Source organism: Notolepis coatsorum (genome assembly GCF_963971535.1).
Source record: "Notolepis coatsorum genome assembly, chromosome: 6".
Lineage (NCBI taxonomy): Eukaryota > Metazoa > Chordata > Actinopteri > Aulopiformes > Paralepididae > Notolepis > Notolepis coatsorum.
Genome location: NC_140170.1, coordinates 132,072,572 through 132,092,818, shown reverse-complemented (window position 1 = coordinate 132,092,818; position 20,247 = coordinate 132,072,572).

Genomic DNA, 20,247 nt, shown 5'->3' with positions numbered 1-20,247 from the left:
TCAGAATGACACTTCCTAAAAGGCTCTATGGGGTTTCAAGCGTATTGCATATTGACAGCGCAGTTCGTTTATCTTCCCTATTTTTAGCATGCAGCAACAATTAGAGTTGAAATTTTTTTCAAAACGGTTGCACCCTGATCAAAATAAAAAAGTACAGTAGATTACAGTAGATTTCATTATCTGTTCTTATGCACCCCTGGTGATACTAAATCCAAATTGAACTCGGCCATTTGAAAGATAATATATGTATATATATATAAATGTGCGAATTGGCTATAATGTGCGAATTGGCTATAATAAGGTAATTTATAAGCCTGCTATTCTATATTCCATAATAATATTTCAAATTGCATTGGCCCTTATGGGAGAATTCAGTACTGTATCTACAGAACCATCTGTTTAATTTGAAATTTATTGGAAGGATAAACCCCTTGAGATATGCTATCTCGTTTTCGAGGGGGTCCTTAACATAGGATACAAAACATACAATACAATACAATACATAACAAAACAAAAAACAGGACAACAAATGCACTTATACACTGACAGACGCTCTCCCAAGCTCACCCCCACAGTCCACACTGATTCCTCCCAAGAGGATCACCAATATATGTTCCCTTATAAAACACGTACAAAATTATAATTTGATCTGTAAACGACATGTAAGCCCTAACACAGTAAATCAATAACAGGTGCAAGTAGTCTGTAGATGAGTGAACAAAGATATCTTGAATAACCGGTAAGAAGTAAGAGATCTGAGTGAACTACAGTAGGCAGTTGGTTCCAATCAGCTGGTGCTTTATATTTAAAGGCAAGTCGACCGATAGCTTTGATGGTTCGAGGTATACTAAAGAAAGGAAGATCTGTGTGTCTTAAATTATAAGTTGAACTATATGGTGTTAAGAACTGCTTTAGATAGGGGGGATAATTAAAGTAAATACATTTGTAAACAAAAAGCAACCAATGAAAATATCTTCTGAATTGGGGAGAAAGCCAGTTTAACGACTCAAACATAAGACAGTGATGGGTTCTATAAGGACACCTCAATATAAATCTGCAAACACTATTATAAGTAACATTTAAAGGACGGAGATTTGTTAGTGTGGTGTTTTGATAGACTATGTCTGCGTAATCCATTATTGGAAGTACCAGCTGTATAATGATTATTTTCCTAACCTGAAGAGAAAAACAGTTAATAGAACGATACAATATTATCAGGCTACAATTTGTTTTCTTCATCACAGCATCAATATGTGACTTGAAGGTGAGTTGAGAATCAAGCCAAAGACCCAGGTACAGTACTTATATTCATCAACATTATCAAGAGGAGCATCATCTAAAAACTTAATCGACAACTGATTTGATATTTGCACCAGATTTGATCTAGTACCAAAAAGCATACTATAGGACTTCTTCTTATTTAATAAAAGTTTGTTAATAGCTAACCATTTCTGGACAGCATCAAAATGAGTCTGTAAAGAGTACTGAATTTGTTGAATATCAGACTTAGAGGAATAAATCACTGTATCGTCTACCACCAAATTTTGGTGGTAGACGTGGTAACTTTATCTTCCAAATGCAGAAGATGATAGAATGGTCGTTGAAACTATCAGGTAACACACCAGAGTTTGAAATTCTGTGAGACGAGAATCCAATCTAGCAGGGACTTGGATCTGGTATCAACTCTAGTAGGCTCACTAATGAGTTGAGTTAAGTTGACACTGCCAAATAGGTTTCGAGCATTACTAGCCAGTTGATGTTAAAGTCACCCAAGATAATAATTTCATTTGGACGATCTAAAGAGTTAATGGTGGATAATATATAATTTGTAGATTCAGAGGGGGAATCAGGATGTCTATAAATATTTCCTATGGTAAACTGTTTATTTTCATGAAAATACATTTTAATAAAAAGACACTCAAAATGTATAGGGTTTACCCTTGGCCTGAGGAGCTCAGATGTCAGGTTTGATTTGACATATGTAGCCACTCCTCCACCTCTAGTACCCCTATCAGCTCTGTACAGAACATAGTTGTCAATTTCAACCTCATTGTCAGAGATTGCACTATGCAACCACGTCTCAGACACAGTAATTACACTGGGATTATTGTAGACAAGCCAAGCTCTAAGTAGATCAATTTTGAGGTACAGACTCCTTATATTCAGATGGATAACATTTAAACCTTTAGAAGTATTCATCATACCAGAGTTGTATTAAAAGAAAAAAGAAAAAGAAAATAAAAAAAAACAACGGGATATATAATCATCTTCCCTTTATTAATTTCCTTAGATTTTCTGTACACATGATCTCAAGAAGGGACTGAACGAGATCAGTGGCAATTCTTCATGTCTGGTCATTATTAGCATGGTGTTATTCCCTGTCAAAGATGCAAAGAAAAATCATAATTCATATTCTCCTTTGTTTCATCACAATTTAAGCAAGCCTAGTAATAGACACAATCTTTCTGACATTGGGAATACATTCACCGAGGTCCATAGATGTCCCTAGATACCAAGAATATGCAAATGATCCTTGTAGAAGTGGAGCAATATTCCATTTACTTAGGTATGTATTTTAGGCGGATTTTCAGAAAATAGGGCTCCGGGCTTAAGAGGTTAAGCCCCCAATACTTGAGCCCCTTTCACACAGGAGAAAAAAGCTGGCTTTTTGCCGGCTGCATGTTCTGTATGAAAGGATCAGACAAGTATTTTGCACCATTTTGCTCCGTGTGAAAGGTGCAGAGAAAAAAAACTCTCTTATGCATTACTCATGATACTGTATGTAGACGTCAGTCAGCCCCCTGCAATAAACATGCAGTATTTATTAGTATCCCATTGTTTTACTTTTTCTGTTTTGAAGTGCCCTGGTGAAAGGTGTTGCTTGTTCAAATAGTTGAGCCTTCATTTTGTACTCCAAAAGTCAATACGTTTTGTACTCTGTCAATACGTCGGCACTGGTATGTTTCTATCCATACGACTATTCTAGGTAGACTCACTCCACTGTTGTTTATTGGTCTTTATGACCCAAAAACATGGCCCTTATGGGTTACAGTCTCAGGACACAACGCATCCTAATGCTCGGACTGAGTTGGGCAAGAAGGCATTCATGCCAGGCTTGGAATAGACTGCATAATTGAAATAAACTCCAGGACCTTGTCACTCTCACTGAATTTAAAGCCATTTTAAGTCTATGGAATTCAAATGTATTTATAATTGCAATGTTTTAATTTATTATATGATTGTATTTTTCCTCTTGGATTTGGAGTGAATATAAATGGATGATCAAAACTTACAGGCATACAAAAAAGACCCCAAGATGGAGAAAAAAGATTTGGTATTCTTGCTTCTTCACTTTATGTGGAAATAATTCAAAACAACGTTTCGGTCAATAGACCTTCTTCAGGGCATTTCATGTTTTATTTAAAGGAAGAACAAGTGAACAAGAAAGGATTGTTTTAACTTTTGTTGGCAGCCAACATGCCAAAAGAGAAGAGCTGCTCAGAGGTTTTGATGCAGGCAATCTCTTCTCCACCGCCCCTGCTGAGCCTGCACTTTTGGGGGCATTTTGGCTGCTATCTGTGTTCCTGGGCTGTATGCTCTGCGAAGGCTTATCTGTCTTTATTTCTGGCTGAAGAGCTTCCGTGGAGGCCATGGTGAAGATCAAAGGCCCATTTTTCAGGGCCCTCCAGGTCTCTCGTACTCTCAGGGAGAAAGGTGTCACTTGGCAAAGGAGCAAGCAAGCAGAAAAGAAGAGGAAATGGAAGGATGCTGACGGGATATGTGGCCCCAACGGACACTTCAGACCTGCAGCAGCCTTGACAGCACAGCTGATGCTGTGCGATGCCTTACCTAGTGAGCCTGTACAGTTTCATCCAGTTACTTGCTGAAGGCGAGTGGAGGGGGTTTAAATTAATACACCACAGCAGTCAGCTAGAGGCCTATTAAAGTCTCACCTGGGTCCAACACAAACCTTTATTAAAACGGTTTAAAACATGCGAGTCATTCTCTCAGGTGGTCTTTAATAAAAGATGACAAAAGTTAAAATAATGAACTTCCCTTTATTCACACTGGGGATTTTGTTTTCACTTTCCTCTCGTTCTCCTTGTTCTTTGCTCTCTCCGGAGTTTTGAGAGCCATTTTAGCAACACGGTCCGTTAGCTTGTCGCTAATGGTGCGGCTGTGTGCAGCCCAGAGGGCAACGGGGCTGATATGTTATTGGCACCAAGCCCCATGGGTGTGACAGCCAAGAGAAAGGCTTCCACCCTGAGCTCCCATGGCAAAGGCCAGCTCTGTGACGGCTTACATAATCGCTTAATTTCCTTAGCCACAGGCAAACAGGCAGAGGGTCTCCTTGGACCATCCCTAATCTTGTGTAACATAATGTCTTTTTAATTAATTTAAGCAGCTTTGAAGATGTATTTGGGAATTCACAGGTTTCCCCCTTCTCTCTTTCCCATAACCAGCTCTGATTTGTAAACCAGAGGGAGTCTAGTTTTAATTAAATTCTTCACCTTTTTGTGAGTGTCTGTCTGATTTTCTTTTTTATATATTGAAACAACATATTTCCATTCTTGATAAATAATACCATAGCTTGTCAAAACAGCAACCTGGTGGGCCAGCATATTAAAGAACTGCATACACTCAAGTTGTTTTGTTTGAAACCTTATATTGTTATATAATAATATTAGGCTTTTATTGTTATAATATAAACTTATTTAATTAATTTAAAGAAACATAAACAACAAAATAACTAAATCTGCCTCTCTGGCTTTGTCTGTTTTTCTGTCACCACCTAGTCATAGCTGGCTAAAAGCACAACTGCATCTTTATACAAACACTGAAGATTAAAGATTAAGATTAGGATTAAACTGGACTTTGAAGAAGTCTTTATTCATTGCACACATTGACAATGTCGTCATGCAGCGACACACACATGCGATGGGCGGCACACACATGCAATGTTTGGGTCGCCGATTCAATTTAGTTGTTCTGTTCTGCATGTTTTTCCATTGGGTAACCCTTGGAAATTATGAAGGGGAAACCCTTGCGGGCACGGGGAGAACATGCAAACTCGACACAGAAAGGCCTGGGAGATATGATGAAGACGTTATTCCAGACTCAAGGTCCATATCACACATATGTAGCAGGGTGGATTATCCCTGCTTTATGAGAGTGGTTGTACACGGCCACCTGGTAGCGGGATGCAGTAGAGTTTAATCTAGCTGAACCCCCATCTTTGGGCCCGGAACGTCGAACTGGAGGTCGGGCAGCAGGAGCGGATGGGGCCCAGGATTTACTAACCTGGGGGGTGGTACTCTGGTCCTCCTCGCCCTCCAGGACGGTCAGCAGTAGCTCTCCACACACTCTCACTTCCCCCAGTACCTCCGTTAGCCCTCCCACACCTGGTGACTGTTAGCTGACTAATGATTTTGCGCTCCCCAAAGCAGTACCCTTCCTTAACGACCTGCAGAGACCTTTAACCATGGAATACGAATATGGTGGAGAAGGGTTAAATAGTAATGATAATAGTAATATTATTACCCGGGCAACAAAGGTTAAAACAAGGGCTCAGTAACAGACACACACACCGTGCTCCCATCTATGTCTCCTTTATATAAGGCCTGGTCAAGTATCAAATACAGGGTTATATCTTAATGTGGTTAATATGCAATAGATTCACATTAGGCACCGGGTGCTCTCACTCACAATACAGGGGAACGTTATTCCCAAAATAGGCACCTTGTGCTCATTACATTAATTCTACTGTCCCGCTTTGCGGTGGGGAAGACCCAGGTACATATTAAGGAGTTCAATGGGAAATGCAATAACGTCACACAATTATTACACTCAAAAAGAAATTACATGTGGGCCCACGTTACCAAATAAAAGATCCTAGCTAAAGCTGGCTTAAAATGGTTGGGGTACCCCTAGACGCTGCTGCTAGCGTTCGTTTCGAATAGATATTGTTTTGGCACACGGAGTACCGCTGTACTTAACAGAGATGGCGGGTCCACTCTCACCACCACTCGTCCGGGTGACAAGATGGCCGTCGGGCGATCCCGCGATAACAGCCAGCGGGCTGGGGTAGACAGCAGGGGCAGTGGCAGAGCTGGAGGAGCGGGCTGTGTTGTGGCGACCTCTGCTGGAAGAAGAGGTGTCCTCGGCTGCGTCGACGAGACGTCCACTGCGGGGCTGCTGGCTGAGCTGGCGCGCGCTAATCTGTGGGCTACCTTAAACACAGCTAAACTGTGGGTCTTGGTGGACCCTCCTGCTCTCGCCTATACGGCTAACGCAACGTGGCTATGTGCACAACCTGTCTTCAGCGACGCTCGCCTAGTAGTATACTCAGAGTCACTATAGCCGTTAGCAGCAAGCTAATATACCGCTTCAACTTCTAGGATAACCCGTGTTATCTACTGAAGTTTGTTCTTCTCTATCGCTTGTACTTCTAGGATAACCCGTGTTATAGCAGAGTTACTCGTTCTCTCCTGTTGCTCTTCAACGGGGCTCTTCGAGAGCACACGTCCGTTCACGTTCGAGTTCACTGTCGAAGAGGACTTCCTCCTGTTCCGCCCTCCAGGTAACCAGCTTCTCATTCGCTCGCTCCTTCCTCCTCCGCTCCTCATGCCACTACCGCCCCCTGCTGGCGACCGCAAACTGGGACACTCAAGGCAGGAAGAAAGATGATTTAATGTCACGTTAATGATCCATATCGAAGCCGGAGGGAAGAAGAGAACCTCGCATTATTAGTCCGTGCGAGATATCAAAGAGAAACACTGGTTATCATGTCTTTGTGCACACAGGGGAAGTAACAGGTTAAGTCAGCACTTCTGAATAATAGAAGAATATTCAGGATGCTACACATAATACAAAACAACGTATATGATATACGTTGATACCCCACCTGGGTACCTGGCAATGCGGTGACCTGGTCCCCAAGCGGGAATTGAACCTGAACTGTCTTTATTTCTTTCTTTCTTCCATAGTGCATGACTATGGCATTGGCAACCCATACAGCTGACTGGTCACTGGAAACTCAGCAAAGTCATTAATCAGCCTCTCTCTCTCCCTTACTCTCCTTTGCAACTTTGCATAATTTCCTTTATCATTTTACACAAAGACTATCCACAATGCAAATTATTTTAGAGAACATGGATAATAAAGCCACAGATGAAAGGAACCTGCCTATATGTTAATAGCCATATTTTCAAACACTTTCATTTATCAAAGCACTTTTTGTTATCATCATCATCATCATGTTGTTGTTGAAAATCATCATTAGGCTATTCACTTATTTTACCTGCTTCACACAGATCAGCAACTTTAACTGCCTGATCATCATCATCATCATCATCATCATCATCATCATCATCATCATCATCATCATCCCATCCATTGATTGGTCTGAAATGGCCATAGGAAATTAAATCTACACACATTCCCATGAAGGAAAAATAGCCTGAAAAGACATGGTGTGACACAGCCATCTATGTTACATATCGTACAAAAATATTATAAAAGATAATGGTAATTTAAAAAAGAAAATCCAGATATAAAAAACATGGAGGGGCACTTGCCCCAGTTTGAATGGGCATGATGCCCATTACAAACAACAAAGTAAGGCTTCTATTCAATGAGAGCCCTAATTTGGCAGCCTTCTACATGTTAACCAAGGTGCACAAGGATATGGACAACCCACCTGGCTGGACAGTGATTTATGATAATGACCCTTTAACTGAACCAGTCTCCAAGTACAGAAGTACAAATATATATATATATATATATATATATATATATATATATATATATATATATATATATATATATATATATATATATATATATATATATCCTTACCAGCATAATCTATTCTCCTTACCAGCATATATTCAAGACATTATACTGATGTGTTCAATTCAAGAGTTGAAACACATTGGTAAGGATGACGTTTTAGCCGCTGGACTAAACATGGACCTTTTTCTAAAACTTCCACTTGAGTACAGAAAGAACAGTATACACGTTTGGATTGTGGAGAGCTGCATACATCTATTTTTAGGAAGCAATCTGATAGAAACACTATCTTACATGCCAAGTCCATCCATACAAAATCCCTTGAGGGCAACAACCCATTTGGCCAGTTCCAGCAGCTGCACTGTATTTGTGATCAAGCAGAGGATTATACAGAGAAAAGTGTGGAGATGGAATCCTGTTTTCTTGATAGGGGTTATAAGAGTGAGGTAGTGAAAGGAACTGGTCCTAGAGCCAAAGCCTTGGACCAGGACATTAAGGTTACAGAGGAAACCTCTCAGTGAGTCTTCTAAGATAGTCTGTTTTACTAATAACTACCCAGATAGCAAAAGGTGTTAATTCAATGTTGATTTATGGTCACAATGCTTGCTTTTTGGTTAAGGTCGACGATTGATGTTGAATCACCCATTAACCGCTAAAGCAATTGACTATTGTTGAAAACATATCATTGAATCAATATTGTTTTGTGGTTGCATTTTAATGATTGAAATGCCAATATCTAATAAATGTTGAATCAACGGATGCTGTTCAACGTATATGCTGTTTGTCGTCATTACGTTGGCCCGAATTCCCCCCCCCCAATTTAAACAGACGTACGTCCCAGCATGCAGCTGAGCACTCGATCTCTCAATGTGAACTGCTGTTCAGAACAGCACGTCTGGTTCCCCCCGGATTTGATTCTACTGAGTGCTTTACAGTAAGTTTTGGCTATATTACTTTTATCTTAACTGTGTTCTGTGAAAAATAACGTTATTGTGAGTGTGCACCAGTGGATCTTGACGGCGTTGTGCATGTGATATGCTGCAGTTTGGTAGGTAAATATATATATACGTCAACTAAGATAAATATTCATGAATATTCATAGCGTGTGCTTAATATAACTCTGGAGAGTGTGCAAGTGGAATCGTACGGTTGTTTAAGTTATTTCGATGTAAATATTATAGCGCCAACGATTAGAAATTGCGTGGTCCAATTGCGTGCGTTGGTACTGAATGACGTTGTGCGACTCAGCCAATCAAAAGCATGCTTATTGGGTGAACAGGAAGTAGTCAAGGAAGCATGCGCTAGCTGGCCTAGTAAACACGTGGATCCGTAAATGCAACGTTGCCTACCAGACAACAACGGGACCGCGTGTTTCTTTTTGTATGGCTGTTCAAACTAATTTTACAGTTCTGCTAGCTACATGCAGTATTTAGCGAGCTGGGTTAGCCGGTTAGTTGGCTTTGAATCCCGGCTGCGGCTAGGTAGCCAGCTAGCTAAATGCACCGCGACGGCGGCGCCCATGTTGATAAAGCGCTTCACATAACAAATCGTTTTTTCTTAGAAACTGCTTATTTTTATAACGTGATTTTTTTCTGTGGCTTATCTAAATACTAATTTGATGCTATGACTATGTTTATATCGCTATATGCTTCATCTCCCCTTGCACTCTTTCTAAGTTGGTTAAGGTTAGAGTTTGTCTTAGAGCATGGCGATAGAACGCCAGGTAGTTTGCAGGCTGTTTGAGACTTAATTGTTCTAGCCAAGTAAATACCACAATTTATGTACCATTACATTGACTATATAGTTAGACGTTTGGTTATATACATGGTATTTTCTAATGAACAATATAACAATAATATAATAATGGACTATCTTGATATTGATCAAAATGTAGAATTATGCAAGCGTTTCACCCTGCACATTGCAATGCAGCACATTAATGTCGACCCTCCTCTCTTTTTTCTTTCTTTTTCCAGAATCACGTACCAGTTTCAAGAAGCCGCACGTTGCAGCAATTGAAGCAAAGACCTGTTCTAGCCAAGTAAATAGCACAATGTATGTACCATTACATTGACTATATAGTTAGACGTTTGGTTATATACATGGTATTTTCTAATGAACAATATAACAATAATATAATAATGGACTCTCTTGATATTGATCAAAATGTAGAATTATGCAAGCGTTTCACCCTGCACATTGCAATGCAGCACATTAATGTCGACCCTCCTCTCTTTTTTCTTTCTTTTTCCAGAATCACGTACCAGTTTCAAGAAGCCGCACGTTGCAGCAATTGAAGCAAAGACCTGTTCTAGCCAAGTAAATAGCACAATTTATGTACCATTACATTGACTACAGCACCTCATCACTATGTCATCTTATTCTCGGGCTAAAAGACGTAGAGTCAACAAATTAGTGAGAGAGACAGAGCAGGCTATCCTCACTGATTATAAGTTAATTGTTGCTGCTAATTCAAGGACAAACCATCACTCTTTAGAGAACACAGATCCTGTCACAGCCTATACTGAGTGCCTGCTCGATTTACCAAAGACAGACTTGCCACTAGATTTAACAACTTCAGACTTGCCACTAAACAGACCACTAACTATCAGTGATCAAAGTGAAAATATTGACTCACCAGGTGAGTCAAATGCACATTTTGAAAGTATAGCTGGGGATGACGAAATTGAACCTGAACATGTCTTTGACAGTGATGAGCATAATGAAGATTTCCTCATGACAAGTTTAAAATATTGGGCAACATCCTATTCAGTCTCTCTGGTTGCACTATCATCTTTGCTGTCCTTTTTGAAGATGTTTCACCCCACCCTTCCTAAAGATGGAAGAACATTGCTAGGAACACAAAAACATGTGCCTACCACTAAGATTGAAGGGGGAGAATACTATCATTTTGGTTTAGTCAAAGGGGTGCTTTCACGGTTGGCATGTTTGATTTTACCGGCAACTCTGACAACTCTTAATTTACAGTTTAATATAGATGGTTTACCTTTATTCAAAAGTTCTAAACTTCAGTTTTGGCCCATACTTGGAAGTCTCAAATGTGACTACACAAAGTCCCCATTTGTTGTTGGCATTTTTTGTGGTCTCAGCAAGCCAAAGAGTGTTTTTGAGTACCTAGAGCAGTTTGTCAAAGATCTTCAGAATGTACTGTCTAATGGCATTATTTATAATGACAAGCAATTTGATGTACAGATTTCTTCTTTCATTTGTGATGCCCCGGCTAGAGCTTATATTAAGCAGACCAAGGCATTTAATGGCTATTCTGGTTGTGACAAGTGTTTTCAGGAGGGTGTATGGAGAAATAAAATGACATACCCTGAAACAAAAGTCAGACTTAGGACAGACTCCAGTTTCTCAGACATGGTTGATGAGGCACATCACAATGGGACGAGCCCTTTAACAGGTTTAGTTAAGATGGTTTCTATGTTTCCAACTGATTACATGCATCTCTGTTGTCTCGGAGTTACAAGGAAACTGCTTAATATATGGTTAAAGGGGAAGAATTTGGCAACAAGGGTCCCTTCCAAAACTGTACAAGCCATTTCAGGTAAACTGCTAAAGCTACGTCCCTACATGCCTTGTGAATTTAACCGTAAACCAAGGGAACTGTCAGAGTTAGATCGCTGGAAAGCTACTGAGTTGCGATCCTTCATGTTGTATTGGGGTCCTGTTGTTTTGAAGGATTCCCTCCCCAGTGAGCTGTATGACAACTTCATGTTGTTTTCTGTTGGAATGTACTTGTTGCTGTCCCCTAGTATTTCTGAGGAAATGTTGGCCTTTGCGCACAAGTTGATGGTTTCTTTTGTTGAACACTTTGGGACAGTGTATGGAAGAGGTGAAATTGTGTACAATGTACACCAGCTTATTCATTTGGCTGAGGAATACAGGAAGTTTGGCACTCTAGATAATATCTCAGGATTCCCTTTTGAGAACTATCTTGGACAAATTAAGCATCTTCTACGCAAGCCACATCAGCCTCTACAACAGGTAGTGAAAAGGTTGTCTGAAATTCCACATGTTGGATCCCCATGTCCCACAGATGATCCAATTTTGCGTAATATTCACACTGATGGGCCTGTCCCCCCACAGTTTACTTCTTCACAACAGTACAGGAAGGTCTCCACTCATCGGTTTACTTTGTCCACAAAGAAAGGAGACAATTGTATTGAGGTTGGAGATGGATTTGCATTAGTAGAGAATATTCTTAAATCAGAGGAAGAGGTATATATAATTTACAGAAAGTACAGACACAAACAGCCATACTACATGTATCCCTGTGAATCATCATACATTGGTACATACAAGGTCAGTGGCTTGCAAGAAGATATAGGGATAGGTAAACTTCGCTATATCAAGCGCAAATGTCTTCTCTCTCCAGACGGAGATGGTGCCATTGCAATACCACTACTTCATTTAACAGCATAACCATACTGCCCTACAAAGCTAAAGTGCAGTAACTATATTGACACACTGACTCTAACGTCGGATTTCGGGGCATAACTTACCTCATTAATAAATACACAATTAGTACAATATTACATGTACACAGATAACATGTTTGGCTGGCCAATTGAAACGCTTAAAGGAAAACTCCAACATTTTGTGAAATTAGCTTATTTAACATCTTCCCTGGAGTTGGACAAGAAGATGCATACCTTTTTCGTCTCTCTGCATGCTTTGGGCTTAGGGAACGCCTGGACCGTTAGCCTAGCTTAACTTCATCACTGGAAGTGGGGCAGACATCTAGCCTAGTTCACTACAGTCAGGAAATATACTCCAAATACAACTCCCAAACGTTCCTGTAAACATGTTGTGACCTGTGTGTTTACCCCGTCTCCCAGTCACACAAGTCACACGAGTCTCCCAGTCACATGAGTCTCGTGTGACTGGGAGACTTTTGTGACTTGGAGACTTGTGTGACTTGTGTGACTTGGAGACTTGTGTGACTTGTGTGACTTGGACTTGTGTGACTTGTGTGACTTGGAGACTTGTGTGACTTGGAGACTTGTGTGACTTGTGTGACTTGGACTTGTGTGACTTGTGTGACTTGTGTGACTTGTGTGACTTGGAGACTTGTGTGACTTGTGTGACTTGGAGACTTGTGTGACTTGGACTTGTGTGACTTGTGTGACTTGTGTGACTTGGAGACTTGTGTGACTCGTGTGACTTGGAGACTTGGACTTGTGTGACTTGTGTGACTTGGACTTGTGTGACTTGTGTGACTTGGAGACTTGTGTGACTTGTGTGACTTGGAGACTTGTGTGACTTGTGTGACTTGTGTGACTTGGAGACTTGTGTGACTCGTGTGACTTGGAGACTTGGACTTGTGTGACTTGTGTGACTTGGACTTGTGTGACTTGTGTGACTTGGAGACTTGTGTGACTTGGAGACTTGTGTGACTTGTGTGACTTGGAGACTTGTGTGACTTGTGTGACTTGGACTTGTGTGACTTGGAGACTTGGACTTGTGTGACTTGTGACTTGGAGACTTGTGTGACTCATGTGACTTGGAGACTTGTGTGACTGGGAGACTTGTGTGACTTGGAGACTTGTGTGACTTGTGTGACTGGGAGACGTGGTAAATACACAGGTCACAACATGTTTACGGGAACGTTTGGGAGTTGTATTTTGATTGTATTTGGAGTATATTTCCTGACTGTAGTGAACTAGGTTAGATGTCTGCCCCACTTCCAGTGATGAAGTTAAGCTAGGCTAACTGTCCAGGCATTCCCTAAGCCCAATGCATGCAGAGAGACGAAAAAGGTATGTATCTTCTTATAACTCCAGGGAAGATGTCAAATAAGCTAATTTCACAAAATTTTGGAGTTTTCCTTTAAATGCTTCAAAAATGCAATGTGTGTAGTGCACTTTGGCTTTGTAGGACGGTATGGGAATGGCTTGTAAGGAGAGATCATTATGAGTACCGTAAATTCTCATTTCAGCCCTTTGAAGATGAATGGTGAGGTGGTGCTGTGGTCAGTTGTACAGTTCCCAAATGGTGGGACAGCAGTAGTTCTAGAGAGCTGGTTCGACCTATTCTATTATTATTAGTCTATTATGTATAGTGTATCGTGCGGCTACCGTTCTACAGTGACCAGCATTACCAACGTTTCCTCGTACCAGCTAGTGTGCTTATCCAGGCTGGGCTGCTTACCCTGGCGCTTTCACCCGAGGAGCCCTAGACGAGGACCGTGTGGATATGTACACTGGATAACCTACACCGACGACTACAGACAGAAATAAGGCTGGTACTATAGATTATTCACCTTACGTATAAATACGTTTCAGGTGGATACAGCAGTTAGTTACCCCAATAAGTTGAAGCCTTCACCACGATACAACGTGCTGTGAAGTGTGCCCGTTTTGCCCCAAAATAGAGCCTTGAGACCGCGTGCAAATTGATAGCTGAAGTGTCAGAGTTTAAAGCTGTATCGTTGAGTTCGACCTATTCTATTATTATTAGTCTATTATGTATAGTGTATCGTGCGGCTACCGTTCTACAGTGACCAGCATTACCAACGTTTCCTCGTACCAGCTAGTGTGCTTATCCAGGCTGGGCTGCTTACCCTGGCGCTTTCACCCGAGGAGCCCTAGACGAGGACCGTGTGGATATGTACACTGGATAACCTACACCGACGACTACAGACAGAAATAAGGCTGGATTATATTAGTTTAGGACGGTATGGGAATGGCTTGTAAGGAGAGATCATTATGAGTACCGTAAATTCTCATTTCAGCCCTTTGAAGATGAATGGTGAGGTGGTGCTGTGGTCAGTTGTACAGTTCCCAAATGGTGGGACAGCAGTAGTTCTAGGGAGCTGGTTTAATGCTAAAGACCAGACTGTGTTATGGCCCCCTAAACACATAAAGCTTACAAAAGCCCTTCGAGATGGACTGCAACCAGATGATAAATGGATCACCTATAAGGATGTACGTGAGTTTACTACGTGTGGTGAGTATTTCGTGCAACACATACACAAAAAGTGAGGACGCAAATTGTGACGATGCACATATGATAAGAGGTACATATATTTTTTCGTTAAACACTGGACTGCAGATATGTTAATTGTCATTTTCTCTCTGCTCTTTCCAGAGACCCATGATGAGGCCAAAAAACGAGAGACCAAGTACACCTCAACTATGTGTCCAACCTCTGAAATTGAATCTGAGGACGAAGGAGATCTCCGCCAAAAAAGAAGATCCAGGTACAGTGTTCACTTTGTTAAAGGGACAACTCTCCCTAGGGTGTTGTAAATAATGGCACTGCTGTTGTAGTTGCAAGTAGTGCTAAAAGGATAACACACAGTGGCCTGAGGGCCTATGTATTCAGACTTTAGCCTTGACTAATAAACGTAGTATCATAACTACATTTATTTATATGTGTGTATATATATACTTTTTTTTAGGCCAAATCAGCAGTATGTGCACTCGGACTCTGACTCGAGTGGCGACGCCAAAAGAAAACGTTTTGCCAAAGCACCTGATGTGGGTTTCCCAGGTATTGATGCAATGCATTTATTTTATATAGGCACTTTGGAAATGGCTACAGTTAATAATAATAATAAACAGTTAAACAAATTAGTCTGACCATGTACCGACAAATTGAGCATTTTAATTTGATTGGACTTCTGCATTTCTTGCAGTTATTCTATAGTTGGCCCAAAATATATACATTGTGAATAACATGCCAACTAAAATATGTTGTAGGACAGACTCCAAAATCGAGCCGGTCTCGTAAGGCGCTAAGATACGTCAACCCTCCAGTTGTTGGCCAAGACCCTACAATGAATGGTATGTTGCTATGCATGTTAAAATGCCAACTAGATGACTGTTTAAACATGATTTGTAGCATCTTCAATTCTCACCCTGGCTTACCTTTTTTAGATTCTTTGGATGGTGGCAGGATCTACAGCTATTTAGATTCGTTGCAGACTCCTGATCCAAATAACAGTAAGTGAACCCATATCTGTGTTCTTGTGAGGAGATGGCTGGCAGGTCGCTGGCATCATGCATGCAACAGAATACATGTTTACAATGTGCATGCCAGCCCACTACAAAAATTCAAAGCCTTCACAACTTGCAAGCAATGTCACAATAAAAATGTGTAGTTGTACATAATGCTTTTATATTGAGCACAATTTCCACCATGTTTGAGTCGCAACTTATTTTACATTTCCCCTTTGTAGATCTGGTTACTAGCAACTACCGGCAATCGCTAACTCAACATAATGGTGAGTTATCAAGCAATCTCATAACATAATATTCTGGCATGTTTAAAATATCTGTATTGTCTCGCATTGTCTTTGATATTTTTATTAAAGTAGTATTTGGCAGTGCACGTGAAATCAGCTGAATGGAAATCAAACATTTTCTCACATGGGGGATTACAATAGCGTCATTTGCTAATAACTTTGTGTATTTCCTACTGTGTTTCAGCCGAGATGCCAGGATTTGATATTGTTCAGTATCACCAGCAGCAGCAGGCCTCACATGTCCAGCAGCTGCAAGATCGACAAAGTGCAAGTAGTGGTATGATACTGTACTCTTTCAGTAACAGTGTTTTGAGAGACGGGGATACAACTCCTTACACCCCTTCCTGACATAGAGCGACGCGAGCGAGCGAGAAAAAGTGATTAAAATGTATTAGTTTCAATCAGACTATCCTGACCTGCCGCGAGCGACAGTGAACTGAGCAGCGATGTCGTTCACCCCTCAAATATTCGCTCGCTGTGTCTCTAGTTGAGCGATTACGCGGCCGAGTCCCGCCCCTAAACACTTTTTATTGGTCGAGAATCCAGGTAACACACACTCGGACACGCGCTGCGTCATATCAGGACAGTGTCGTGTGCGATTTCGTCTCCAGTTCGCTCGCTTGCTGCCTGTCAGGAACCGGTGTTAGTGATTGTGACATGTATGTTAATTTGACTGACAAGTCAGATTTTGTATTTTTAAATATAATGATTTGTTTCTACAGGGATGTCGGGATGCAGCTCGGGGCAATACTACAGTCCCCCTGGTCTCTCACAACATGCACAAAATGGTATGCCATTTTAGAGGGAACTACCACCAGTTTGATCCAATGCAGTCAAACTAGTGAAATATATAACTATGATTTTGTTTCTACAGCGATGTCAGGACACAGCTCAGGGCAATCTGGTGTTTCACAGCGTAGACAGATGGCCGGCGATGACGGGCAGCTTATGAAAGGCAAGTCTATTGGACATGGTGTAATTCCTCGTGTGATTTGCTGCTTATTTTTATTTCTCACTTAATGATTTTAACTCTTCTTCTGAAGACCTTACCATCCAGAAGATGAATTCAATGCTTGCTGAATTACTTGTCGTGGTGAAGGATCTATCCAGAGATGTGCAGTTCATCAAGACCGAGTTGGCTGAGGGCAACATATCTGGTGGGACCAGGGGACACGGGGTGGCCACCACAACCACTATGCTCCCCTTCCAGCTGCCAATCGCCAGTGAACAAGACTTCAATGAGGCAGAATCATTACTGATGGAGCAATCAGTCCGTCAAAAGATGGTAATTTATTGAACTGCATTCATTTATCAAATGTAGATTGTTTCAGTGTGGTCTTGTTCAGGGGAAAAATGTGTTTAGCACTTTCTAGTTCAAAACGTGTTAGAGCTTGTATATCTGCTATTTATGAAACGTTTTGAAATTGTTCAAATATACCGTTTACATATGGACAGGAGGGTTAATGTGGTTAAACCTAATGACTGGCATGGGCTGGAATATCAGTGCATGCATAAAGTGTGTGTATAAACAAGTTGGTTGCTCTGTGTTCATAAAATAAACGTTATGCTGTTTCTAACGCAGGGCCTTCATTTTCTTCTCTCTGATTTAGATTTCTCGCCTGGCTTTGGTAGGAGGCACCAATTCAGAGAACCTGATCAGACTGATGTTGAAAACTGCTATGACCAACGCCCTGGCCAGTGGGTTCAACTGGGCTGGAAAGAAAGACAAGCGTTGTTCAGAAAGCAAGAAGCCATTCAAGCACACCACACTACAAGCCTGCATGTTTGGTGAGCTTCCTCCCCTGCAAACTACTTCATAGGTTAAGTTTAGGTAGTGCGGTGGTGATGCTGGTGATGCTGGTGATTCAGAATATAATTATGCTGTTGCAAATGGAAATGGAAATGGTGAGCTTTAGAGGTGCATGGATACACATTGTATTGCGATTGCTTAATTCTCTTTCCTGTCCAGTCTAACTGGATGCTGACTGTAGCTTGTTACTGTAGACCTACAGAGTGAGTAATTGAGTGATTAAAAAAAATGGCACTCGTGTGAAGTGAGGGCCGGGTGCTCTTATCATCGTACATCATCTCACCCACCTCTCTTCCTCCCTTTTTTATTTTTGTGTCTATCAGCTGCTGCTCGACAGTTTGACCCCAAGCTGACCGACCAGGACTACAGCGAAACTGTCAAGAAGTGGCTTCGTTATGCGCCAGACCGGGAGGGAGGCATCTCAAGGAACCGAAGTGACCCAAACTTAAGTCAAGCGAACCAGAGTCAAACTTAGGGTACCCCAGCACAGCACAGCACACCACACACTGTTTCCCTGGTTCATACAGTACAAGGAATTACCCTGGCATCTACTTGAATGACTTATGCTGCTTCAGCCTGTTCTTGGAACCGAAGTGACCCAAACTTAATTGTCAAGCGAACCAGAGTCAAACTTAGGGTACCCCAGCACAGCACAGCTACCCCAGCACAGCACAGCACACACTGTTTCCCTGGTTCATACAGTACAAGGAATTACCCTGATGGACACTGTTCTTCCATGGACGGCATCTACTTGAATATGCTGCTTCAGCCTGTTCTTGGAACCGAAGTGACCCAAACTTAATTGTCAAGCGAACCAGAGTCAAACTTGGGGTACCCCAGCACACTGTTTCCCTGGTTCATACAGTACAAGGAATTACCCTGGACACTGTTCTTCCATGGACGGCATCTACTTGAATGACTTATGCTTCAGCCTGTTCTTGCAGTGTTTATTTTTTTAATTTTTAATTTTAACCTTTATTTACCCAGGGTAGGTTCGCTGAGCACAGATGCTCTTTTTCAGCTACGCCCTGCTTCACATTCACAGAGTTCCATTCACACCTGGGAGCTGCCCAGGCCTAACAAAATTAATAGTTGGTTTCAGGTTGCCGACCGACCCTGCCGATTTAGGTGCGACCCAATATATTTTATGAGTTTTTAGAAAAAATTATAAAAAAAAAAAAAAAAAACGTTTTTTTTTTTTTTTTTTTAATAAAGTTTCATAGAAATCTTAGTCAAACATTTAGTATTATGGATATTAAACATGCTGGCAGAGTACATGCATCCATGTTGTTGTGAACATTTTTATTAAATAAAGAAATTCCCTATCCATAGTCGCCGTGGGAAAGAATAAAATAAAAAAATAAAATAAAATAAATTCCCTACCTACCCATGGCCAAACTGACAACCAACCTGAAACCAACTATTAATTTTGTTAGGCCCCAGTACAACCACAGTCTGACACTGTTGGCCACTGAGCAACTCCACTGGAGCAGTTGGGGGTTTAGTGCCTTGCTCAAGGGCACTTCAGCAGTTGGTGTTAAGGGTATGGGAGAGAGTTATATGGGAGAGAGTTATAGAAACATTAGGGGTGTAACGGTACACAAAATCCACGGTTCGGTACGTACCTCGGTTTTGAAGATACGGTTCGGTATTATTTTCGGTACAGGGGGGGGGGGGGGGGGGGGTAATCCAAAAAAAATTGCTTTTCATTTATCTATTTATTTAACTGTATTAAACAATATAAAACGAATTGGCCATAATTGACTGAGCAAACTAATGCTTACTGCTGTAACCTACTAATAACACTTAAGTAAATCTGAAGATTATTATATAGCAGATGCCTTGGAGGATAAGTCGTGGACAACTGTAGATCATCTAAGCTCCACTGTGTTTAAATTAAAATCCTATGCCATTGTTTATATTTAACCCTTGTGTCTGAAAACTAAAATATTATACTCTTATTAGGGGACTAAATTGAAAAACTCCATAAAAAGATTATGTTGAAATAATTTCCCACTTTCTTTTCCATAAATATTTTATTCAACTTCAGCCCTGATCATAACCATTTTTATATTATTTTTGTAATGAAATACTCCCACTTTTCTGAAAAGAGTTGTTAAATATGACAAAAAAAAGAATATGTGGTGGTTATGATCGGGCTGAAGTGGAATAAACAATTTATGAAGAGTAAAAAAAAAAAAACAAGATAATTAAAAGATTATGCCACATATTATGTTGGCTCATCACTGCAAAGTTATCAAACAAATACGAATCTGATCAGACACAAGGGTTAAGTTGTTGTTCCCTTTCTAATTTCCTCAAACATCTAGTCTAGTTAATGTTAATGTGTCTAGTTATTTGACAATTGATGCTT